Genomic DNA, 10,762 nt, shown 5'->3' on the forward strand with positions numbered 1-10,762 from the left:
TGAAACAAAATGACAAAAAAGAAAAATGTGTACCTATGAGTAAGATGACTAGCAGGCAGATAGAAGCAGAGTAGTGCAACCTTTATTAAGAACAGAGTATTATAAGCTTAAACAATAAAAAGAGAATTGCTATTGCAAGATAGAAATGAATGTTTAGCATACATAGGGACAATTTAGGATAACAATAACAGAAAAGAAGACGAACCAAAGATCCAGACTGGCAAAAGAGAATGGAGATAAGGCTCACACAGAAGAAAATAGACTACTGTATGTATGTATGTGTGTGAATGTGTACATATGTACATATATATATGTATATATATAAAACTATCCTCTACATATTCATAATGGTAACCACACACCAAAGATCCAGAACTGAAGTACCTAACATCAAACAAGAAAGACAAGAGAGAAAAGCCACAAACCCAACCAAAATAAAATAACAGACAGAAATGCAAGGACAAGGAACAATGGAAACCCTGAACTACTAGAAAGCAAAAGATTAAATGGCTATAGGAAAACATTATATTTCAATAATCACCCTAAATGTAAATGGACTGAACTCACCAATAAAAAGTCACAGAGTTGCAGATTGGGTCAGAAAACAAATCCCAACCATATATGCAGCCTCCAGGAGACACACTTCAGTTTCAAAGACAAATATAGACTCAAAGTGAAAGGGTGGAGAATGATATTCTAAGCAAATGGCATTCTGAGAAAAGATGGCACACTGGTACTAATATTTGACAAAATAGAGCTCAAAATAAAAAAAAAAGATAAAGATACTGAGGGATATTTCATAATAATAAAGGGAATCATATGCCAAGAGGATATAACACTTATTAATATCTATGGTCCCAATTGTGGAGTTCCGAAATATTTAAAGCAATTACTAACAGAACTAAAGGGAAAAACAAACAAAAACATTATCAAGTTCATATGAAAAATTCTCCAAGATATATTATATGGTAGGCCACAAAACAAATCTTAGTCAATTTAAGAAAACTAAAATTATATCAAACATATTTTCAGACCACATGGTATGAATCTAGAAATCAACTGCAACAATAAAACTGGAAAAATAAAAAACATATGGAAAATAAATAAAAATATTCTTGAATAAGCAATAGGTCAATGAAGAAATCAAAGGAAACAAAATACCTTGAAATGAATGAGACTGGAAATGCAACATAACAAAATCAATTGTTATAGCAAAACCGTTCTAAAAAGGGAGTTTGTAACAATATAAGCCTACCAAAGTAATAAGAAAAAATATCAAATAAACAATCTAAATTTTCACTGGAAAGAAATATTAAAAGAAGAAACAAATGAAGCCCAATTTCAGTAGAAGGAAGGAACGTAGTAGGAATATATGAGATAGAGCATAAAAATACAATGGAAAAACTAATGAGTTTGTTCTTTGAGAAAATAAACAAAAGTGACACACCTTGATCTAGACTCACCAAGACAACAAGAGAAATGACACAAATAAATAAAACCAGAAATGAAAGAGAAAAAGTTACAACTACTATCATAGAAATACAAATGACCTTAGGAGACTGCTATGAAAAAATTATACTCCAACAAATTAGACAACCTTGAAGAAATTGATTAATTCCTAGAAATATACAGTCTTCCAAGACAGAATCATGAAGAAAAAGACAATCAGAATAGACCAATTACAAGTAAGGTGATTGAATCAGCAGTCATAAACATCTCAGCAAGCAAAAGCCCAGCATCAGACAGCTTGGTGAATTCTACCAAACATTCAGAGAAGTTTTAATATTTATCCTTTTCAAACCCTTCCAAAGTATTGAAGAGGAGGGACTGAATCCAAACTCATTTTACAAGGCTAACATTATCCTGATACCAAAACAAGCCAAGGATTGAGAGAGGGGGGGAGGGAGGGAGGGAGTGTGGAAGAAAGGGAGGGAGGAAGAAAGGAAATTACAGTAAAATATTCCTGAAGAATATGTATATATACAAAATACCTCAACAAAATATGAGTATACCAAATTGAATAATACATTAGAAGAATTATTTACTATGACCAAGTTAAATTTGTTAAAGGGATGTAAGGTTGGGTCAGCTTTCACAAATCAATCAACATGATAAACCATGTTAACGAAATGAAGCTTAAAAGTCATGATCATCTCAATAAATGGAGCATACCTGCAAAAATCCTCAACAAACTATTAGCACATCAAAGTCAACAATGCATTAGAAAGATCAATCGCCATTGTCAAGTTAAATTTACTAAAGGATTGTAGGATGGTTCAATATTTCCAGATTAATAAACATGATAAATCATATTCACAGAATGAAGGACATAAACCATATATCTTAATAAATGCAAAAAGGAAGCTGACACAATTCAATATCTATTTATGATAAAAACTCTCAACAAAATGACTATAGAAGAAACGTGCCTCAACATAATAAAGGCCATATATGACAAACCTAAAGCTAACATTATATTTAATTGTGAAAAGATGAATTTTTTTTTCTCTAACATCAGAAAAAAAAAACAAGAATGCCCACTCATAGAACCAGGCAAAATGGTGTAGATGATAGAAGCTTTGCTCATCCCCTCTTGCAACCACATCAAAGTTGAGATGGAAAAACAGAACAAAAAGCAAGCCATCACCTGGGGGTCTAGATGAATAGAAGCCCTATAACTAGAGAGAGAAATAAGAAATCACCCTGTAATATTTGGAGGTAGGAGGAGGCAAAGATGCCAGGCTGCTGGGTCCCCACAGGCTGAATGAGACAGAGGCTATGACAGCAGCAGCCAGCAGCTGAAGGCATCTCTTATAGGGAACATGTCTGCAATTGAACTTTCGTGGTGATGAACCTGCTGGCTATGAGCACCAGCGCTGGGTCAGCTGCATGGGAGGCATCAAGAACTTACAGAGAGACAGTGAGTTGTTGGAATGAGGGATGGAAGTGAGGCTTCCTACTGAGCAGAAGTGCTAGTGGTGTCCATTGTTCCTAGTGAGCCCTCCTTTCACCTAATGTGCAGACACAGTGCCACCACAGTTGAGATGTCATCAAATTGGATAAGACATTGCTCTACCCAGAAGATTCCTTGAAACTCTGATGCCCCCAACTCATGGCCCCACCCAAGTCACATGTAGTTGTGTCCTTGGTGAGTCCTATGCCACTTACCGAGCAGTGTCAAGACTCACATTGGTGGCAGCTGACCTTGTTGTCTGTCGTGGCTTCTTGAGGCAACTATAAGCACAGCATATGTGGATTGCTTGCTGACTTTTAACAGGTGGCCATGGAAGGTCACAGACTTGGGCTAAATTTGGCCTGCAGCTGAATCCCTCTCGGAACTGTGTCACTGGACACCTACTACACAAATCCACACTAATAAGACCGGAAAACTTAGGAGTTTTGCTTAGTACATAGAAACAGACACAGAAAGGCAGCAAAAATGGGAATACAAAGAAGCAAAAACTATATGAGAGAACAGAGCAAAGATCCAGGAATAATGGAGTCTAGCAATCTAACAGATACAGAGTTTAAAACACTGGTTATAAAGATGCTCGGTGAACTTACGGGAAGTGTAGATTAATTCAGTCAGAACTTAATTAATGATAGTGGCATTCATGTCATAGGGGTACCTAAGAAAGGAGAACAAGAAGTTTAATATAGATTTGAAGAAATAATGATGGAAAACTTCCCTAACCTGGTGAAGGAAATAGACATACAATCCCAGGAAGCTCAGAAAGTCCCCCCCAAAAAGGGTCCCAAAGAGGCCATTATAACTAACTAAGACACATTATAACTAAAATTCCAAAGGTTAAATACAAAGAGAGAACCTTAAAAGCAGCAAGAGCCAAGTAATTAGTTACTTACAAGGGAACACCCATAAGACTGACAGCTGATTTCTCAAAAGAAATCTTGTAGGACAGAATGTCTTGGCACAAAATATTCTGTGTTGAAAACCCAAGATCTACAACAAAGAACACTTTATCCAGAAAAGCTTTCATTTAGAATAAAAGAAACGGTAAAGAACTTCCCAGACAAAAAATAAGCTAGTTTACCAACACCAACCCAGTATTACAGGAATTGCTAGAGAGACCTTTTAAAGAAGAAAAAAACATGTATTAAAACTATGAATAAAAATGGTAAGAACTACATATCTATCAACAAGTACCTCAAATGGAAAAGAATAATAAGTCCTCCAACCAAAAGATAGTGAGGCTGAATGGGTAAGAAAACAAGACACCTCAAATACTGCCTACAAGAGATTCACTTCAGATTAAAAGTCACACACTGACTAAAAGGAAGGGAATAGAAATAGATATTGCCTTGATGGATTTAGAAGGTATTGGGCCGAATGAAGTAAATCAGATAAAGAAAAATACCACATAATTTCATGTACATGTGTAATCTAAAGCACAAAATAAGCAATATCAAAAGTGGAAACAAACTCAAAGATACAGAGAATATTTTGAAAGCTACTAGATGGGCGGGGCGTGGGGGACAGTGAAAAAAAGGCAAAGAATTAATAAGTACAAATGGATAGATACAAAAGAGTCATGGAGATATAAAGTATAGCATAAAGAAAATAGTCAACAATGCTGTTAAAAATATGTAAGGGGGAAGTGGGGTACTTGAATTAGTGGGATGAACACTTCATGAGTTATAAAGATCTCTAATTACTATGTTGTGCAACTGAAACATATATTATCGTATGCCAACTATAATTGAAAAAAAACTCATTGAATTGTACAATGTTAATAAGAGCAACTAATTGTCTATTATATTTCAATAAGGCTGAGGAAAAAGACAAAAAAACCAATGTTCATTCTCGCCACTTTTATTCAACATAATATTGGAAGTCTTAGCAAGAGCAATTAGCCAAAATAATAATAATAGTTATTGTTATTATTATTATTATTATTGCAACTACATTGGAAAAATGAAGTGAAAATGTCACTATTTGTGGACAATATGATTTTATATTTTGAAAACTCTTAAACTCCACCCAAAAAGTTAGAAGTAATAAATCAAATCAGTAAAATGATAGGATACAAAATCAATATACAGAAATGTTACATTTCTATTAAGTAAGAACAAACTGTCAGAAACAGAAAGTAAGAACAAAATTTTATTTACAATTACATCAAAATAAAAATACATAGAAATAAATGTAACCAATGAATTGAAAAACCTATACACTGAAAATGATAAGACACTGGTGAAACAATTTGAGAAAGATGCAAATACATCAAAAGATATATTGTGATCATGGATTTAAAAAAAATAATATTGTTAAAATGACCATATTGCTCAAAGTAATATATGGATTCAGTGCAATCCTCATTAAAATTCCAATGAGATCTTTGGAAACATGGCAGAGTGAGAAACATCCCCAGATCTCTCCCCTTGAAACAACAATTATCAGAACATCTAAAACTCAACAAAAAACACCCAAAGTGCACAGCAGAACATCTGAGCGTGGGATCTGCACAAAAGAGCTAACAGAGGTCAGAATCCTGGGTGTCGGGCAGTGGACTGGGAGTAATAAAGAAGCTAGCTCTTCCAGCTACTGGAGCTCTCTGCAGGAGGAGGGGGAGAGGAGAATAAGCAGCTAGTTCCTGTGGGGAGTTCTCTGAACATTCCTGCCTGGTATAGTAGTGAGCTCCCCGTGACCTGCTGGCTGCAAGGCTCAGTCATCAGGGCAGAAAGCAGAGAAGTGGGATGGGATCACAGAAAAACAACAGCTGTTTTTTGCCGGCTGCAGTTGCAAAACCAAGGCTGAACCACAGCTTCCAACTCCCAATCCAGAGAGGCCCTCCCCCCATACCCTCGAGTCATAACACCACGGAGCCCCAGGGGGATCTGAGCAAAAGCTGCTGAGACTGTTACTGACACAGACAGGGACTGAAACCGAGGGTAGCGACCATGATTAAATATCTACAAGAAAATTTTAAAAAGTGTTATTAAGACTTTATAAAAAGCATCTATAGCCATGCCACCCTGAACAAAACATATCCCATTTGATCTCAGACACTAAGCAGGGTTGGGCCTGCTTAGTACTTGGATGGGAGACTCCCTAGGAATACCAAGTGCTATAGGTGTTAAAAAAAAGGGGGGGATTGTAAACTGACAAGGTCCTTCCAATCTGTGAGGTCAACCAAGGGTTGCCTTGCTTAAAAAAAAAAAAAAAAAACTTTATATACAACAGGTATCCAAGAGACTGAGATGCCATCTACTGGAAAGCAAAAAATAAAATTAAAATAAATGAAGTGCCTTCTTTTCAAGAGTCTAAAGAGAGACCTTTATATAATAAATCTTATTTATGGAAAAACAGCAGAATACACTTCCTATAATGCCCAGGTGGAGAAATAATCCATTAAACACCATGAACAACTGAGGTGACAAGGCATCTCAAAAGGAAAGATAAAAATCTCCAGAAAATAAGTTTACGGACATAGAAATATGTGACGTAAATAACAGAAACTTCAGGATGATACTTCTGAAAAAAGTCAATGAGATCCAAAACAACTCAAATCAACAATTCAGGAACGGAAAAAACAACTAGATGAGCAGAGCAAGGAAACCCTCAAAAAGAACAAAATAGAACTTAGGGAAATGAAGAACATACTGCAACAGATGAAAAATGAAATAGCAAGCTTGGGAAATAGAGTTGACCAAATAGAGGAAATGATCAGTGATATCGAAGACAGAAATCTAGAAATAAACAGAAGGAAAAAGAGAGAAACCGAAGAATGAAAAATAATGAAAGAGAAATATAAAAACTAGCTGATACCGTCAGGAGAGGAAACATAAAAATAATGGGCATTACCAAAGGTGAACAAAAGGAGCAGGGACTAGAAAGCATTTTCAGACAAATAGTGGACAAGAATTTCCAAAATTTAAGGAATGAGCTGGAGCTTGGAATTAGAGAAGTCAACAGAACACCAAATTATCTCAACCCAAAAAACCCTTCACCAAGACACATTGTATTAAAATTATCGAAAATCAATGACAAAGAGAGAATTCTCAAGGTAGCCAGGGAGAACAAAATGGTAACTTATAAAGGTAAATGCATTAGATTATCCTCAAACCTTATAAGCCAGAAAGGAATGGAATCAAATATTTAAACTATTAAGTGAAAGGAAATACCAGTATAGAATAATATATTCTGCTAAGCTCTCTTTTCAATATGAAGTCAGGGAGAAAAAAAAAAAAAGATGACTTATAAAGGTAAATGCTTTAGATTGTCACTGGCATCTCAGCACAAACCTTACAGGACAAAAAGGAATGGAATGAATATTTAAAGTATTAAGTGAAAGAAACTACCAGCCTGGAATAATGTATCCGGCTAAGCATTCTTTTAGATCTGAAGGAGAAATTAAGAATTTTAGACATACAAAAATTGAGGGAATTCTCCACTACGAGGCCTGCTCTACAGGAAATACTGAAAGGGGTCAGCTCATCTAAAAGAAAGTGACAAAAAAAATACATACTTAAGAAAGTGACAAAAAAATACATACTTAAGAGTAAAGTGATTATTGGGCAAATAGAAGCAGAGGAGTGCAACACTTACGAAGAAGAGGACATTATAATCTTAAATACTAAGAAGAGAATTGTTACAACAAGATAGTCATGAAGGTTCAGCACACATAGAAAAAAATTGAGATAGCAATAACTGAAAGGAGGGGGATTCAAAGATTCAAATTCACAAAGGGGAAAGGAAATGAGGCAGGTGCAGAAGAAAATGGATGACTGCATATATATATATATATATATATATATATATATATATATATATATGTGTGTGTGTGTGTGTGTGTGTGTGTGTATGTATATATGTATGTGTGTGTATATATGTATACACACACGCATATATATATATATATATATATATATACACACAACTATCCTTTACATATTCATGATTGTAACCAAATGCCAAAGATATAGAACTGAAGGATATAATACAAAACAAGAAGGACCAAAGGGAAAACACATAAAAGCCAACCAAAATAAAGAAAACAGAAGCACAAGGATAAGGAAGCAATGGAAACACTAAGCTACCAGAAAGCAAAAGATAAAAAGACCTCACATGTCAATAATCACCCTAAATGTAAATGGACTGAACTCACCAATAAAAAGTCACAGAAGTGCAGAAATGATCAAAAAACAAAGCCCAAACATATGCTGTCTCCAGGAGACACATCTCAGCTCCAAAGACAAATATAGACTCAGAGTGAAAAGATGGAAAATGATATTTCAAGCAAATGGCATTCAGAGAAAAGTAGGAGTAGCGGTATTAATATCAGACAAAATAGATTTCAAAATAAAAAAAATGTAAAGAAAGATACTGAGAGACACTTATAAAGAAAAGGGAATCATGCAACAAGAAGACATAACACTTATTAATATCTATGCTGCCAATCAGGGACCCCCAAAATATGTAAAGAAATTACTAACAGAACTAAAGGGAGAAACAGACCAAAACACTATCGTAGCAGGATCCCTAAATACCCCACTGTCAGATGTGGACAGATCATTCAAACAAAATCAATAAGGAAATAACATCATTAAGTGACACAGTAGACTAACTAAACATAATTGACATTTACAGAGTCTTCCATCCCAAAACAACTACTTATATATTCTTCTCTAGTGCACATAGAACATTCTCAAAAATTGACCACATATTGGGACACAGAGCTTCAACAAATATAGGACGGTTGAAATCATACCAGCCATATTCTCTGAACATAATGCTTTGAAACTAGAGATCAACTGCAGAAAGAAAGCAGGAATCACATATACACGGAGATTAAATAACATGCTACTGAAGAATAACTGGGTTAGAGAAGAAATAAAAAGGGAGATCAAGAGGTACATAGAAACAAATGATAATGAAAGTACAAAATATCAAAACTTTTGGGGCATGGCAAAAGCAGTCATATGAGGAAAGTTCATATCATTACAGACCTATCTCCAAAAACAAAAACGAGCCCAAATAAAGGACTTAATGCTTCATCTTCAAAAACTAGAAGAGGAATAACAAATGAAACCTAATGTCAGCAGAAAGAAAGAAATAATCAAAATTAGAGCAGAAATAAATGAAATTGAAAACAATAACAACAACAACAAAGATAGAAAAAGTAAATGCAACAAAGAGCTGGTTCTTTGAGAAAGGACACAAATAAACAAAATCAGGGACAAAAGAGAAAAAATTGCAACGGATATCACAGAAATACAAAGGATCATACAAGAATACTATGAAATAGTATATAACACCAAATTTAATAACCTAGAAGAAATGGAAAATTAATTAGAAAAATACAACCTTCCTAGACTAAATCAAGAAGAACTGGAAAACATAAGTAGAATGAAGAGCTGAATATAAATTCAGACAATCATCAAAAACCTACCAAAAAGTAAAAGTCCAGGACCAGATGGCTTCACCAGTGAATTCTACCAAACATTCAAAGATTTTATACCTATTCTTCTCAGACTCTTCTAAAAAATTCAAAGAGGAGGCAATACTTCCCAACTCATTTTAAGAGGGCATATTACTGTGATAACGAAACCTGATAAAGATAACACAAAAAAAAGAAAACCGCAGACCAATATCTTTCATGAACACACATGCAAAAATCCTAAATAAGATACTAATGAACCAAATACAGGAACATATTAAAAAGATTGTATACCTCAATCAAGTGGGCTTCATCCCAGGTGCACAGGGATGGTTCAACATATGCAAATCAATTAATGTGATATGCCACATAAACAAACTAAAAAATAAGAATCATATGATCACATCGACAGATGCAGAAAAGCCTTTGACAAGATACAGCACACATTTATAACCAAACACCTAACAAAATTGATAAAGAAGGAAAGTAACTTAACATATTAAAGACCATCTATGACAAACCCTCAGCCAATATTATAATTAATGGTGAAAAACTAAAAACTTTCCCTCTAAGACCAGGAACAATGCAAGGGTATCATCCACAATTGCCACTGTTCTTCAATATAACATTGGAGGTCCTAGCTAGTGCAATGAGGCAAAATAAACAGATAAAAGGCATCCAGATAGGAAACAAAGAAGTCAGACTGTGATTATTTGAAGATAACATGATTCTTTATACAGAAAACTCTAAATACTCCACAAGAACACTACTAGAAGCAATAAGCCAGTACAGTAAAATCACTGGATACAAAATCAACATTCAAAAATCTATAGCGTTCTTATACTCTAATAATGAAGTGTCAGAAAAAGAAGTGGAAAAAAAGAATAATTCCTTTTTCAATTACAACAAAAATAATAAAATACCCAGGAATAAATTTAATGAAAAAAATGAAGGACCTATATAATTAAAATTATAAGGCTTTATTTAAAAAAAAAAGTCAAAGAGAATACAAAGAAATGGAAAGATATTCTGTGTTCTTGGATTGGATGAATCAACATAGTTAAAATGAACATATTGCCTAAAGCATTATACAGATGTAATACAGTCCCCATCTAAATCTCATCAGCATTTTTTAAAGAAATACAACAAAAATCCTCAGATTTGTATGGAAGCACAAAGGACCCCGAATTGCCAAAGTCATTCTGAGAAAAAAGAACAAGGTTGGTGGCATCTCTCTATTCGACTTCAAATTATACTACAAAGCAATAGTAATCAAAATGGCATGGTATTGGCAACAAAACAGATACATGGACCAGTGGAACAGAATCAAGAGTCCAGAAGTAAACCCAATTTATATGGACAAA

General features: G+C 34.4%; 1 pseudogene; it reads left to right on the top strand.

The window, feature by feature from the left end:
• Positions 1-5,976: 5,976 nt before the first annotated feature.
• LOC118607981 lies at positions 5,977-6,095 on the top strand (annotated as a pseudogene).
• The last annotated feature ends 4,667 nt before the right edge of the window (positions 6,096-10,762 follow it).

The sequence above is a fragment of the Rousettus aegyptiacus genome, unplaced genomic scaffold (assembly GCF_014176215.1).
Source record: "Rousettus aegyptiacus isolate mRouAeg1 unplaced genomic scaffold, mRouAeg1.p scaffold_m13_p_9, whole genome shotgun sequence".
NCBI classification, from domain to species: Eukaryota; Metazoa; Chordata; class Mammalia; order Chiroptera; family Pteropodidae; genus Rousettus; species Rousettus aegyptiacus.